We start from the raw sequence: 15,783 nt of genomic DNA, 5'->3' as shown, positions 1-15,783 counted from the left end.
TGATTAACTAACTTGTTGGAAAGGTGGCATCCTTTCGGTACCATGTTGAAAGTCACGGAGCTTTCTCTCTTTAAGTCCATTCTACTGTTTTTTCTTTGGAGATTGCATGGCTGTGTGGTCGATTTTATAAACCTGTCAGCAACGGGTGTGGCTGAAATAGCCAAATCCACTAATATGAAGGGGTGTCCACATACTTGTGTATATACAGTGCCTTCGGGAAGTATTCAGACCCCTTGACCTTTTCCTAATTTTGCTGGGTTAAAGCCTTATTCTAAAATGGATTAAATAAATAAAAATCCTCAGACATTTACACACACTACCCCATAATGTGAAAGCTAAAACAGGTTTTTAGAAAATGTTCCGAATTGATGTATATATATATATATATATATATAGAAAAAAAGGTACCTTATTTACACAAGTGTTCAGACCCTTTGTTATGAGACTCGAAATTGAGCTCAGGTGCATCCTGTTTCCATTGATCATCTTTGAGTTGTTTCTACAACTGTATTTGAGTCCACCGGTGGTAAATTCAATCGATTGGACATGATTTGAAAAAGCACACACCTGTCTATATAAGGTCCCACAGTTGAAAGCGCATGTCAGAGCAAAAACCAAGCCATGAGGTCGAAGGAATTGAACGTAGAGCTCCGAGACAGGATTGTGTGGGCACAGATCTGGGGAAGGGTACCAAAACATTTCTGCAGTATTGAAGGTTCCCAAGAACACAATGGTCTCCATCAAATACTCCTCAGCACACCCGTCAGATGATGCAGCAGGTAAAGAAGCCGGATGTGGTGGTCCTGGGCTGGCGTGGTTACATGTGGTCTGTGGTTGTGAGGCCGGTTAGACACATTGCCAAATTCTCGAAAATGATGTTGGAGGCAGCTTAAAGTAGAGAAATTAACATCAATTCTTTAGCAACAGCTTTGATGGATATTCCTGCAGACAGCATGCCAATTTCACGATCTCTCAAAACTTGAGATATCTGTGGAATTGTGTTGTGTAACAAAACTGCTCATTTTAAAGTGGCCTTTTATTGTCACCAGCACAAGGTGCACCTGTGTAACAATCATGCTTTTTAATCAGCTTCTTCATATGCCACACCTGTCAGGTGATGGATTATCTAGCCAAAACAGAAATGCTCACTAATTAGGATGTAAACACATTTTTGACAAATATATTATTTTTGTGTGTATGGAACATTTCGGGGATTTTTTATTACAGCTCATGAAACATGGGATCAACACTTTACATGTTGCGTTTATATTTTTGTTCAGTATATATATATATATATATATATATATATATATATATATATATAGTGCATTTGGAAAGTATTCAGACCCCTTCCCTTTTTCCACATTTTGTAACGTTACAGCCTTATTCTAAAATACACTGCTCAAAAAAATACTAAAATAACACTAAAATAACACATCCTAGATCTGAATGAATGAAATAATCTTATTAAATACTTTTTTCTTTATATAGTTAGTTGAATGTGCTGACAACAAAATCACACAAAAATAATCAATGGAAATCCAATTTATCAACCCATGGAGGTCTGGATTTGGAGTCACACTCAAAATTAAAGTGGTAAACCACACTACAGGCTGATCCAACTTTGATGTAATGTCCTTAAAACAAGTCAAAATGAGGCTCAGTAGTGTGTGTGGCCTCCACGTGCCTGTATGACCCCCCTACAACGCCTGGGCATGCTCCTGATGAGGTGGCGGCCAACTCTGGACAATCTGTGGACAACTGGACAATCTGTGGTGCAACGTGGCGTTGGTGGATGGAGCGAGACATGATGTCCCAGATGTGCTCAATTGGATTCAGGTCTGGGGAACGGGCGGGCCAGTCCATAGCATCAATGCCTTCCTCTTGCAGGAACTGCTGACACACTCCAGCCACATGAGGTCTAGCATTGTCTTGCATTAGGAGGAACCGAGGGCCAACCACACCAGCATATGGTCTCGCAAGGGGTCTGAGGATCTCATCTCGGTACCTAATGGCAGTCAGGCTACCTCTGGCGAGCACATGGAGGGCTGTGCGGCCCCCCAAAGAAATGCCACCCCACACCATGACTGACCCACCGCCAAACCGGTCATGCTGGAGGATGTTGCGGGCAGCGGAACGTTCTCCACGGCGTCTCCAGACTATGTCACGTCTGTCACGTGCTCAGTGTGAACCTGCTTTCATCTGTGAAGAGCACAGGGCGCCAGTGGCGAATTTGCCAATCTTGGTGTTCTCTGGCAAATGCCAAACGTCCTGCACGGTGTTGGGTTGTAAGCACAACCCCCACCTGTGGACATCGGGCCCTCATACCACCCTCATGGAGTCTGTTTCTGACCGTTTGAGCAGACACATGCACATTTGTTGCCTGCTGGAGGTCATTTTGCAGGGTTCTGGCAGTGCTCCTCCTGCTCCTCCTTGCACAAAGGCGGAGGTAGCGGTCCTGCTGCTGGGTTGTTGCCCTCCTACGGCCTCCTCCACGTCTCCTGAAGTACTGGCCTGTCTCCTGGTAGCGCCTCCATGCTCTGGACACTACGCTGACAGACACAGCAAACCTTCTTGCCACAGCTCGCATTGATGTGCCATCCTGGATGAGCTGCACTACCTGAGCCACTTGTGTGGGTTGTAAACTCCGTCTCATGCTACCACTAGAGTGAAAGCACCGCCAGCATTCAAAAGTGACCAAAACATCAGCCAGGAAGCATAGGAACTGAGAAGTGGTCTGTGTTCACCACCTGCAGAACCACTCCTTTATTGGGGGTGTCTTGCTAATTGCCTATAATTTCCACCTGTTGTCTATTCCATTTCCACAACAGCATGTGACATTTATTGTCAATCAGTGTTGCTTCCTAAGTGGACAGTTTGATTTCACAGAAGTGTGATTGACTTGGAGTTACATTGTGTTGTTTAAGTGTTCCCTTTATTTTTTTTGAGCAGTGTATATTAAATTCATTTTTCCTTCATCATTCCACACACACAATAGACCATAATGACAAAGTGAAAACAGGTTTTTAGACATTTTTGCAAATGTATAAAAAAAAACACAGAGATACCTTATTTAAAAGGGTTTGGTTGGGCCTTTCCGCTGCCCACTTGTACATGCTCTGATTGTCCACCAGAGGTCACAATGTCCATTTTCTTAGTTGTCCGGACTCCATAGGGTGTTTCCTCAGAACTTCTTCTTAGCTGTAAGAGTGATTGTCTGAGAGGGGAGTTTTCTCCATCTCGTGTCAGAGTTTGAACCACTTTACACACGCAGCTGCAGACTGGTGATGTCCTGGTCTGGTAAGTAAAGTAATTTTCCTCACCTTGTGTTGAGGTTAAAAATTTCAAACGTGTATCTCTCTGCCTCACGTCTCCTGGTCTAATGTTAAATTCGTTACCAAGGCTTTTTATGCACTATGCTCAAAGGGGACAGCTCCATCCCCTTAGAAGTTATCTCTTATGACTCCTAAAATCACATTCCTATCTTAACAAAAATACTTTTCTCATTTTTCATATCATATGCACAACGTATTAGATGGAAACTTGACAGATAAATACGGTATCCTTTCCAAGTTACAGTATTTTGTCCATACAGTTTTTAATGACATCACAAAATGAAAAACAATATGAGATTAGTTTTCTATATCTCCCCACTGACCATTCCCCACTTTCTTTATCTTAGAATTATTATACAATTATCCACTTTTTGGACGCTAGAGTTTTGGCCTGGCAAAAGTCTCTGGAAACAAAGGGACATTCCTTTAGCCAATACCGGAGGGTATGGAAAGAGTCCTGTTCTGCTTAATTTTACGACCGGGTGTGGAGGTGTCAAAAACCCCACACCAGTTTCCTGCTCCCCTCTGCAGGTGAGAGAGTATCTGGTTATTGTCAGCCATTGCCAAGCTGATCTGACCCATTGTGATACTCAGGACAGTTATGACACTATATAAGGTCCCACAGTTGACAATGCATGTCAGAGCAAAAACAGAGCCCTGAGGTCGAAGGAATTGTCCGTAGATCTCCTCAGGGCACAGATCTGGGGAAGGGTACCAAAACATTTCTGCAGCATTGAAGGTTCCCAAGAACACAGTGGCCTCCATCGTTCTTGAATGGAAGAAGTTTGGAACCACCAAGAAGACTCTTCCTAACGCTGGCCGCCTAGCCAAACTGAGAAATCGGGGGAGAAGGGCCTTGGTCAGGGAGGTGACCAAGATCCTGATGGTCACTTTGACAGAGTTCCTCTGTGGAGATGGGAGAACATACCAGAAGGACAAACATCTCTGCATCACTCCACCAATCAGGCCTTTATGGTAGAGTGGCCAGACAGAAGCCACTCTTCAGTAAAAGGCACATGAAAGGCCACTTGGAGTTTTACAAAAGGCACCTAAAGGACTCTCAGACCACGAGAAACAAGATTTACCTTAATGCCAAGCGTCACGTCTGGAGGAAATCTGGCACCATCCCTACGGTGAAGCATGGTGGTGGCAGCATCATGCTGTGGGGATGGTTTTCAGCGGCAGGGACAGGGAGACTCATCAGGATTGAGGGAAAGATGAACAGAACAAAATACAGAGAGATCCTTGATGAAAACCTGCTCCAGAGCACTCAGGACCTAAGACTTGGAGCGACAGTTCAGCTTCCAACAGGACAACGACCCTAAGCACACAGCAAAGACAACACAGGAGTGGCTTTGGGAGAAGTCTCTGAATGTCCTTGAGTGGCCCAGCCAGAGCCCGGACTTGAACCCGATCGAACATCTCTGGAGAGACCTGAAAATAGCTGTGCAGCGACGCTCCCCATCCATCCTGACAAAGCTTGAGAGGATCTGCAGTGTAGAATGGGAGAAACTCCCCAAATACAGTCGTGCCAAGCTTGTAGCGTCATACCCAAGAAGACTCAAGACTGTAATCGCTGCCAAAGGTGCTTCAACAAAGTACTGAGTAAAGGGTCTGAATACTTATGTGATATTTCCATAAATATTTTGTTTATTTTTTGCACCCAAAAAATAGAAAACCTGTTTTTGCTTTGTCATTATGGGGTATTGTGTGTAGATTGATGAAGGAAAAAAATCAATTTCATCCATTTTAGAATAAGGCTGTAACGTAACAAAATGTGGAAACAGTGAATGAGTCTGAATACTTTACGAATGCACTGTATTTCTGTAGAATAGTCTGGTAGCCATTTCTTCTCATTTGTTGGATAAGTTGCCCAAGGGTAAAAGTATTTACTGTATTTCCTCCATTGCTGCAGTGAAACAATGGTGTATCGCTTTTTAATGGAAAATGCAATGTAACCTTGATACTTGTCCAGCACCACATAAATTAGACAAGTTATGGGAGGAAGACACATTCTTTATTCCAGCCCGGTAATGTGTCTCCCTATAGCTCCACTGATGCTGGAGCCCACAGAGTTGGCCATTTGTCTGTGTCCCCAGCATGTCCCACGCACACACCCACCTAAACCACAAACCATCAGCTTGAAATGAGATTCAGTCGACTGCATAATCTCTCTGTTCTGCTTAGCTGTGATTAATTGACACAAGTGTTTCTTATGGAGGGGACCAACCACAGCAACACACAACCATCTCACACTACATGAATCCATGAATCCATGGTCACACTCGCTCACTCAGTGTTTGAGCTAACAAAATGGCAGACCAGCTTTGAAGTCAATGGCCAGGGCTTAACCTCTTAATGCCCAATGAACAGGCAGTGAGGTGGATGCCCTTGGTTTGAACAAAGTGAGAGTTTGTAATTCAATTTATTTGAAAAACAAAATGGCCACGTTTAGACACTGGTGTGGTCTCTGTAAGGAAATGATAAGTGGTTAAATGCTAACATGATGGACGTCATTACTCATTACAGTGTCAACGGTTTGGGAATGACACTGTAATTTGATGTTTTCGCATCTGTAATGTTTTCTCCTACAATTAGCCCGGTTGGTGAGCATGTTTAGAGAGCTAACATTTAAGAACTACAAATACCTAGGTGTCTGGTTAGACTGTAAACTCTCCTTCCAGACTCACATTAAGCATCTCCATCCAAAATTAAATCTAGAATCGGCTTCCTATTTCGCAACAAAGCCTCCTTCACTCATGCTGCCAAACATACCCTCGTAAAACTGACTATCCTACCGATCCTTGACTTTGGCAATGTCATTTACAAAATAGCCTCCAACACTCTACTCAGCAAACTGGATGTAGTCTATCACAGTGCCATCCGTTTTGTCACCAAAGCCCCATATACTACTCACCACTGCGACCTGTATGCTCTCGTTGGCTGGCGCTCACTACATATTTGTCGCCAAACCCACTGGCTCCAGGTCATCTATAAGTCTATGCTAGGTTAGCCCCGCCATATCTCAGCTCACTGGTCACCATAGCAACACCCGCCCGTAGCATGCGCTCCAGCAGGTATATTTCACTGGTTATCCCCAAAGCCAACACTTTCTTTGGCCGCCTTTCCTTCCATTTCTCTGCTGCCAATGACTGGAACAAATTGCAAAAATCACTGAAGTTGGAGTCTTAAATCTCCCTCTCTAACTTTAAGCATCAGCTGTCAGAGTAGCCTACCGATCACTGTACCTGTACACAGGCAATCTGTAAATAGCACACCCAACTACCTCATCCCCATATTGGTACTTATCCTCTTGCTCTTTTGCACCCCAGTATCTCTACTTGCACATCATCATCTGCACATCTATCACTCCAGTGTTAATGCTAAATTGTAATTATTTTGCCTCTATGGCCTATTTATTGCCTTACCTCCCTACTCTTCTACATTTGCACACACTGTACATAGATGTTTCTATTGTGTTACTGATTGTGCGTTTGTTTATGTGTAACCTTGTGTTGTTGTTTTTGTCTCACTGCTTTGCTTTATCTTTGCCAGGTCGCAGTTGTAAATGAGAATTTGTTCTCAACTGGCCTACCTGGTTAAATAAAGGTGAAATAAAAAAATAAAGATCCCTCAGGTGAATGGCCATCACGGTGCGAAAGGACTCTTAGATCAATACACAAGTATCCCTCAAAGACCCATGGACCATATCATTAAGTCCACAGCTCTCATCCCAGGACCTTCTTAGGGCTAGGCCCCTTTTTTCTAAATTTCTGCCTGAATGATGTGCCCAAAGTAAACTGAATGTTGCTCAGGCCCTGAAGCCAGGATATGCATATAATTGGTACCATTGGAAAGAAAACACTTTTAAGTTTATAGAAATGTTAAAATAGGGTAGGAGAATATAACACAATAGATTTGGTCGGAGAAAATCCAAATAAAAACCACCAGAATATTTTTGTGAGAGAGACCATCCTCTTAGAATGGCAAGTATAAGGTCATACTCCCTGGATGCAATTCCTATGGCTTCCACAGGGTGTCAGCTGTCTATGTTCATGGTTTCAGGCTTGTAAACTTAAAAAACGAATAAGAAATATCAGTTTTAGGACACGGACACAGTCTTGGAAAGTTGTATTTGCCCGCGCCACTGGACAGGACACACCTGCTGAAATTGGTTTCCTATTGAACATACTTCTTCCTGTAAGAAATATTATAGTTTGATTACATTTTAGGGTATCTGAGGAGTATTTTGACTTGTTAAAACAAAGTTTAGGGGTAGATTTTCGGATTCCTTTCTCTGCATGTTAAACGAGTGGATTACTCAAATCGATGGCGCCAACTAAACTGACTTTTTGGGGTATAAAGAAGGATTTTATCTAACAAAACAACAATACATGTTATAGCTGGGACCCTTTGGATGACAAATTAGAGGAATATTTAGAAAAAGTAAGTGAATATTTAATCGCTATTTGTGAATTTATGAAACCTGTGCCGGTGGAAAAATATTTTGATGTGGGGCCTGTCCTCAAACAATCGCATGGCATGTTTTCGCTGTAATAGCTACTGTAAATTGGACAGTGCAGCTAGATTAACAATAAGCTTTCAACTGATATAAGACACTTATGTACCTAAATGTTTAATATCCATAATTTGTATGATTATTTATTTGAATTGCGCGCCCTCCAGTTTCACCGGAAGTTGTCCCGCTAGCAGGACGCCTAGCCCATTAACATTCATGTATGACTGCAACTAGGTGGCTTACTGACCCACATCAATAAACCATCAATAACCTCAATTTAGTTTATATTATAGCCCACCCAGTCATTACATGCGTGTATCATATGAATGCAGAATGGATCGGAGTCAAAAATTGCCGGAATCCTCCAAAACAACCAAACCATTTAATATACTCTAAGGTGGTTAATCTAAAAATAGTTTTCAAAACCTTTTATGTACTGTTTCTTTTCAAACATATATCCTACGTTTCAGAAATGTTTAGCTAGTAGTATGCAGATTAAACTCTTTAGTAAATGAGAAACACTTCTGGTCTGTCTGTGAAAACTGGGTCTGGATGATAGATGAAGGAGAGGGACCACATTGTTAAGGAGAGGCTGTTCCTGTGACGTCTTCTAGTGAGTCCCCCTGTCTTTCAACATCCATTTTCTCCCCCTGCCTCTATTCTCAACCCAAGCCTCCCTCCTTGTCTCTGGAGTGTAATCTCTCTTCACCAAGCGCCCTCTTTATTTAGACACCTCCACCCCTCCACCTCATCCCTCTATCCCCCGTCCTCTTCCACTTTGCCACGTCTTCTATTCTCTTCCTCTCTTGTCTACTTGATGGGTGAACACCTCAAAGTAGCCCTCTCTCCATCGCTCCAATGTGCCATGGTCCTGAAGGACCTCTCTCTTTCCCACTGCCCATCTCCTACGCTCCTCTACCTCCACCCCCAACTCTTCCCTTTCACTCCTCTGTTTATAATTCATTAAGTTTCCCTTTGGAGCCAGAGAGTAAAAGCCCTAGGGTACCTGAGAGAGGGTGTGTGTGTGTGTGTGTGTGTGTGTGTGTGTGTGTGTGTGTGTGTGTGCGCACTTGCATGAGAAGGAGAGCAAGAATACAGGGAGACCATTATGACTGAGGGATAGAGAAATAGGGAGAAATGTGGATGAATATGAAGGTTAACATATAAAGAGAGAAAGACAGAGGGATAGGAGAGAGAGAGAGAGAGAGGGAAATAGGAGGGTAGTGTGAAAGACAAAGAGGGTGGTGCAAGCCTGACAGACATGCACTCAGCTCTAAACCGACCAATCAGAGATCTCCTCCTGGAGCTGCTGCAGCCGTAGAGCAGTAGTCAGGCTGGATTGGACGATGGCTTATACCATTCACACACACACTCCTTCAATCCTCTCCTCACACCCACAGTGAGAGAAAGAGGGAGAGAGAGAGAAAGAAAGTGGGCTCTCCGCTAGCCGAGCACTAAGCACTGCCCTAGAGAGACAGACGGTGGTAGAGAAAAAGGGAAAGAGGGAGCGAGAGAAAGAGAGAAAATGGTGAGGCAAGCACAGAAAGTCCTTCTCACTCATCCTCCCGAACTGTCAGCTGTCATGCCTGTCAAAGGAAGTCCCACCAGGTATGGAAAAATTCAAGTACCATTTGTGCTTTGAGCTGTTTCTACAGAATATGTATGTGAGTGTTTGAATGTCTCTCTCTGTGTATGTGTGAGAGACAAAGAAACGGAGCGAGGGGGTTTATCGCAGGTTATTTTTCGGTGCTAATGAGTGCACTTGCAGCTCGTTGGCTCTGCCTCTGTCTCCTGTGGTGTGTACGTTGTAAGCCTCCCTCTCCCTCGCTGGAGTTATGGACTGGTGCTTCTGCCGCTGCTACAGCTGCTGTAGGGGTGTGATAGTGCGAGGGAGTGTGAGTTAGGATAGCTGATGCATGAGCAGCGCCGCTGTAGCTTCAGACACAAATATAAATGCGCTGCAGGAAACGGGACTTCACTCATTGATTTCTTATCCTTTTATTAGCAGAGGTCTTTCTCCGCATCAGATTCCATCTCCCACTCTGAAATATAATTTAAAAAGAGAGGCAGGCATGCCCTTATGTTGGAATGCTTTAGAAACACAACTCTTATAAATTAAGGTGCAAGTTGGAACCAAATAAGGTTCTTGAGAGCAATGCCATAAAGGAACCATTTTAGGGTCTCTTTAAGAACCATAAATGTGGTGGTTCTTTGAAGAACCATACAAAAAAATCTAAAACCAGAAATGCTTCATTCCTCCAGGTCCGGAATTGATTAGACCTGCTGTAGGGCTCATAGTTTATAGGACACATCAGGCCTGCAAATTACGTTATGCTGGTTTACAAAGTGATGTGTAATACCTATTGGAATCTAGCCGGAGTGGGGATATCCAACATTTGGAATTTCTCTTTACACTCAACCTACATTCATATTGACTGCCAAGGTTGAGAAGTATATAATGTGAGACTACCCTAAACAGCTTAACTGGAACAACCATTTCTGTAACGGGTGCAATAAGTCCAAGTAATAGATTGGAACAGTTTAGAAAAGTGTATGTTATTCATATTTGAGCAGCATCAAATGTAATAATCAATCAATGTACAAGTAAAAAAAGAGATATTGAAAGAAGCAATTAAAAAAAATCTACCTTTAATAGAGCATGCTAGGAAATATGATAATGATGGGTGTGGTAAAACTCTGGTTATTAACACCAACAGTGGGGTTCTTTTACAGTTACACAATTGATTGTTAATTCAACTCGTTAGTGTTAATTTAACTCTTGAATCAACACTAGAAATGTTACACTAAAAATGAACAGTAGTTAACACTGACCAATTGGCTGTGTGATATGAAATTGACACATCTGCAGGCTTCCATACATTTCAAGAACCTTTTAGAATTCTGAAGAACCGTAGATGCCACGTGAAGAACCTCACACATAACTCAAAGGTTCTTTATCAGGCTAGAGTCCTCCAAAGAACCTTAAGAGCTGAGGAAGAACCATTTAAGAATACTTTTCCCCCCCAGTGTAAGGTAGGTAGTTGTACCTCGTCAGACTCTGCTCAGTTTTGCACTGTTGATATTGTGATTGTAATCTCTGTCTAGGAAGGTGTGCTCAGCAGAGGGAGGGGTGATGGTAAATGGTTGGAGTGTGAGGGAATTTATGGAAGCACTATTATTGTTGTTTTTGTATCGTAGGTTCTCTTGTGCTTTGACAACAGCTTTTGAACATCAAATCTTTGCACAGCATAATAATGCATATACTGTTCAGTATGTCAAGCTGCTGTACCATATACAAGTCAGAGTCTTGCCATAATTTTTTGTATTAGGAACTGAATATATTTTCTGTTCTGACTAGAGAGTTCCAGCCTGCTATTGTGGAGACATTTCACTGCATTACCTGGGCTGACTTTCAATCATTGCATTTAATTGCCATCAATTTTGGTGAGAATTTTGGCTGGTGCAGTTAGCATGGCTTTATGAGTATTTTGTAGTGGCTCCCATCAGAAATCAACCAATATATGCCTTGATGCAACCTGGACATCCATTGCCAGTGTCCTGGACACAGATTAAGCCTAGTGCGTGTCTACAAAACACTTTAAATGAAGAATCTACATTGAGCATTTTTCTTAATCCAGTACAATAGGTTTAATCTGTGTCCAGAAAACAACCCACAAGGGATAATAGCAATCACATCATGACTTCTCATGATGTCTCCAAACTAGCTTCAGGGGATCTAGACCTTTTCTTAAGAAAATAAGAACACGGAACATGGATGAAAGTCTGATTTGAAGGCAGAATTATCCCCATCTCTTCATTCAGCCTAGATCAGTGGCTCTGTTTAAAGAGATTCTCCGATATAGTGTATACGTTTTAGCCAGTAGTTCAAGTGGTTCCCGAAAATTGTATACGACGTCACATATATGCACCATGTCATTGCTCTTACTCTTTTTCTCTGCTGTATCCACTGAGCCATTGGGACAGCCTTGCAACCTCATTGGATAATGCTGGGCAGGCCTCATTGGCTAGAACTCAAATTGCTAGGGGGCTAGCCCACGTGGGGAGGAATCTTGGGAAAATGGCGCAGCACAGCTGCAAGAAAAAAGTTGCTTTCAAACTATGGATTTTGTGGCTAATTGAGGTAAAACAGTAATTCTGATAATAGATTATGCATGTATGAACTACACATTGACACATCCAGCTCAAAGCGGGAGGTTTAAAAAATACTTTCTTAGCCGCTAAAGTACCAGAGCATGTCTTTAATTATTTGTTTGAAGCACAGACCTTGGCGTCAATGTGATTGTCATTGGTGTAGACCGGGCAATGAACTGGTGTCCGCACTTACCATTAGGTCTTTTAATGGCTCAAGCTTGCTTTCTCTAGAGGTATAAGTGAAACTTAATGGCACAAATGGTTGCCGTGCGTCACCCAAGTGGGGACTACACTATGTTGGTGGATGAGGTGAGTTTCCCCCTAAAGGGCTTTGAGCACCTAGGTGAAAAAAGCACTATAAAAATCCAATCAATTATTATTATTAAATTATTATAAAGACTGAAGCACAATCCAAAGCTTTTTTTCTGATACTGTATTGCAGTGGAGGCCATACCAGTCATAGTGTTAATATAGATTGATATTATAGCACCTGGTCCATACTTTTGGAATATATTTTGATTGTTTTTAATAATTCCTTATCTGAATACATAGTTAAAGTATGCACGTTGAGGAAGACTCAACTGACATCCCCTAAAATATCATACCTAAGTGGCATTTGAAAGTGTCTGGACAGAATCTGGATTCCATCATTTGTCTCTCCTCATGAGACATTTTACAGTAACCTGTAGATAGCTTGTGGATGTTGACCAGGATCAATCCTGTAATACTGGCCTGATACGGATCGTACGTGACTCACAGTAGTCACTTCAGCCAAACTGAATCAGTCATCACTGGAGCAATTCCTACGGCAAATTCAATCCCTCCCTAGCTTTTTGAGGAAATTAGTCAAACAATAAAAACACAAGTATTTACTATTCAAACAGCCTCATCAAAGTGTCATTAAAACAATGAATCAGGCAACCATTTCCACCATCGTTGCCAAGCAGTGTTTGTGTCCCAAATGGCATCCCATCCCTATAGTGCATTAATTGACAAGATCCCTATGGGTAGTGCACTATAAAGGGAATAGATTGCCATTTCGTACCCATACAGTGTTTTTAGAGGCCATCATCCAGCCTTTGTTGCTTGATGTGATGTCAGTTCAAACAACAGATCTTATTGATGCATAACGCAGACAGTGTTTGTAGAATGCTATTGAAAGCATACAGCTTTGGCTACAGACAAATTGAATATAACAGTTTAATTGGAGAGTGAAAGATTAAGCATAAACTTAAGGCATCATGTTTTTGGAGGGTTGGTATGTTGAGAAATTGCTGTGTTGGAAGATACATTTAAATAATAAGTGCACAATACTTGTACGACAGTGAAGACAGAACGGTTTGTACTTTGTCCTTGTCGCTAACACTCACCAACCTCTCCAACCTTGCCAGATAAGACATGTACTAGGCTATACCTAGGTTGTCGTGGCACTTAACACTAGAAAAGCCTTGTTGGACCCTCCGTCGGGCCAATGACGGGTCTTTTGAATGTCAACATTCTAATAATTACATTTCATATATACTATCGGAAGACTAATCATATGATTTCTGTTTATGAAGGTAACAGAGTACCAAAGAAAATATATTTCAATTAACACAATAGCATTTTATTAGTTTATGTAACAGTACGTACACACGAAAAATCACTAAAACATCACAACCTGTTGAGGATCTTATCCCGATCTTATCCCGGTATTGGGATTCATTGTCATGTGACCATGGCGGGGAATTCAAAACTGCAAGAGTAATCATTTCAAATAATCAAATGATCAACTATTTTCCTCCATTTGAAAGATATATCTCCTAAATCTAACCACGCTGTCCGATTTTCAGAGGCATTACGGAGAATGCATAAAGTTAGGTTATGTGAGGAGAGTACATTGACAATAGCTGCGTGTAATGTTTAGCCAATTCAAAGAAGGGCATCAACAGACAGAAAACTAGCTAGAATTATGCACTTACCTTTGACAATCTGCATCAGATGACACTCATAGGACATTATGTTATACAATACATGCATTTTTAGTTCCATCAAGTTCATATTTATATCCAAAAACAGCATTTACAGTCGCGGTGAAATTCAGAATTTTTTTCGGCTCGAATGCACCCAGTGAATCCAGCATTACAAATCACGGAATTACTATTCGAAAACATTGGTAAATTATAATATTGTCATTCAAAGAATAATATATTATCATCTCGTAATTGCTACCGAATGGCCAGATCTCAAAATAACTTTACTGGGAAATCACATTTTGCATAAACTGGGTACTATGCTAACAACAATAAGCTATATGCTAAGCTAAGCTAAGCTAAACCGTTAGCATTAGCATCATCTAATATCGATAATAACATTCTAAATATCCCCTTACCTTTGATTATCTCCATCAGAAGGCGCTGCCAGAGATCCCAGGTCCAGAACAAATGTGGTTTCTTTTGACAAAGTTCATAATTTATGTCCAAATAGTTAGCGTTCAGTAGGCTCCCACAAAATGAGGTGGGCAGTGTAAAGTCACGTCGAAAAGCTAAAGAAAACCTAGTAAATAATCTATTTACGTTTGTTTAAACATGTCAAACGTTGTTAAGCATTAATCTTTTGGTCCATTTTTAACGTGAAACATCAGTAAACATCGGTAATATTTTCACACAACCTATCAAGTGTCTAGAATAAACGATAATGACAAAGACACTCTTCTCAGATTCATGCGCAGGCGCAAAAAATGAAGTGATGACGTGTCAACTTGTAAGCTTTCTAATTCGGTCTGTATTCATGACAGATGCTTCCAACAACTTTCTAAAGATCGTTGACATCTAGTGGAAGCCGTAGGAGTTGCGAACTGAATCCTTTCTCACTGTGGTATCTTTAAAACAATGACACTAAATAGTACAGTCACAAAATTCTCATTTTTTTAAATCTATTTTTCACAGGTTTTTGCCTGCAATATGAGTTTTGTTATACTTACAGACACCATTCAAACTGTTTTAGAAAATTCAGAGTGTTTTCTATCCAAACCTAAACAATAATATGCATATTCTAGCTTCTGAGTTGGTGTAGGAGGCAGTTAAAAATGCGCACATATTTTTTTCCAAAATTCTCAATACTGCCCCCTAGCCCGTAGAGGTGTTATAATCCATAAATTAAACACCATCAGAAAGATCATTCATTATTAATTCATTAAGGCATTAAGGAACATTAAGAATTTCTGAAATGCATTTCAAAAGAACAGAATGGCATATTTTGATTTTAAATATGTTTGTGTGCTTTGAGTGTTGCCAATGTACGCTGAGAGTGCATGTTATTTGAAATAGAGCTCAAGGGGTAAATTTATGAGTTGTTTGGCAAGGATGGGTGATTTAGAAACGGCAGAATCTCTTCTTTCTGATACTATATAGACATCAAAAGTCAAACCTGCATGTGACTCTAGGACAATTTTTTTAAGTAACTTTTTGGCACTCCATTTTTTTTCCCTTCCTCAGGATTCTATTCATTCTGTATTGCTAATGAGTTACAGTTTGCACAATAGAAATGTAAAGGTAATTTCCGATTAAGCCGGCAGCGTTTATCGCCAACGCGGGGAACATGAGATCTTTGGTTCCAACCGCCGTGTTTATGTGAGACGCAGAGTATGTGAACGGATTATCTCTGCAATTTCAACTTCCCACCGTGAAGCATGAAGGAAGAGGTGTGATGGTGTGTGGGTTCTTTGCTACTGACACTGATTTATTTAAAATTCAAGACACACTTAACCTTTTGACATGCGAGTTCCAAAATAACTCA

The 15,783-nt window shown here is 41.3% G+C and overlaps 1 protein-coding gene across 1 annotated transcript in view; it reads left to right on the top strand.

Annotated features, from left to right (window-relative positions):
• The first annotated feature begins 9,263 nt into the window (after nucleotides 1-9,263).
• Nucleotides 9,264-15,783, top strand: part of LOC115154008 (cadherin-18-like) — a 242,751-nt gene continuing 236,231 nt past the window's right edge. Inside the window, exon 1 of the mRNA XM_029699766.1 lies at nucleotides 9,264-9,462. The gene's annotated coding sequence lies outside the window, so the exon portion shown is untranslated. The remainder of the gene's footprint in view (nucleotides 9,463-15,783) is intronic.

Source organism: Salmo trutta, chromosome 2 (genome assembly GCF_901001165.1).
Source record: "Salmo trutta chromosome 2, fSalTru1.1, whole genome shotgun sequence".
NCBI classification, from domain to species: Eukaryota; Metazoa; Chordata; class Actinopteri; order Salmoniformes; family Salmonidae; genus Salmo; species Salmo trutta.
Note: the sequence above shows the minus strand (reverse complement) of the source record. Positions and strands in the feature narration are given on the sequence as shown.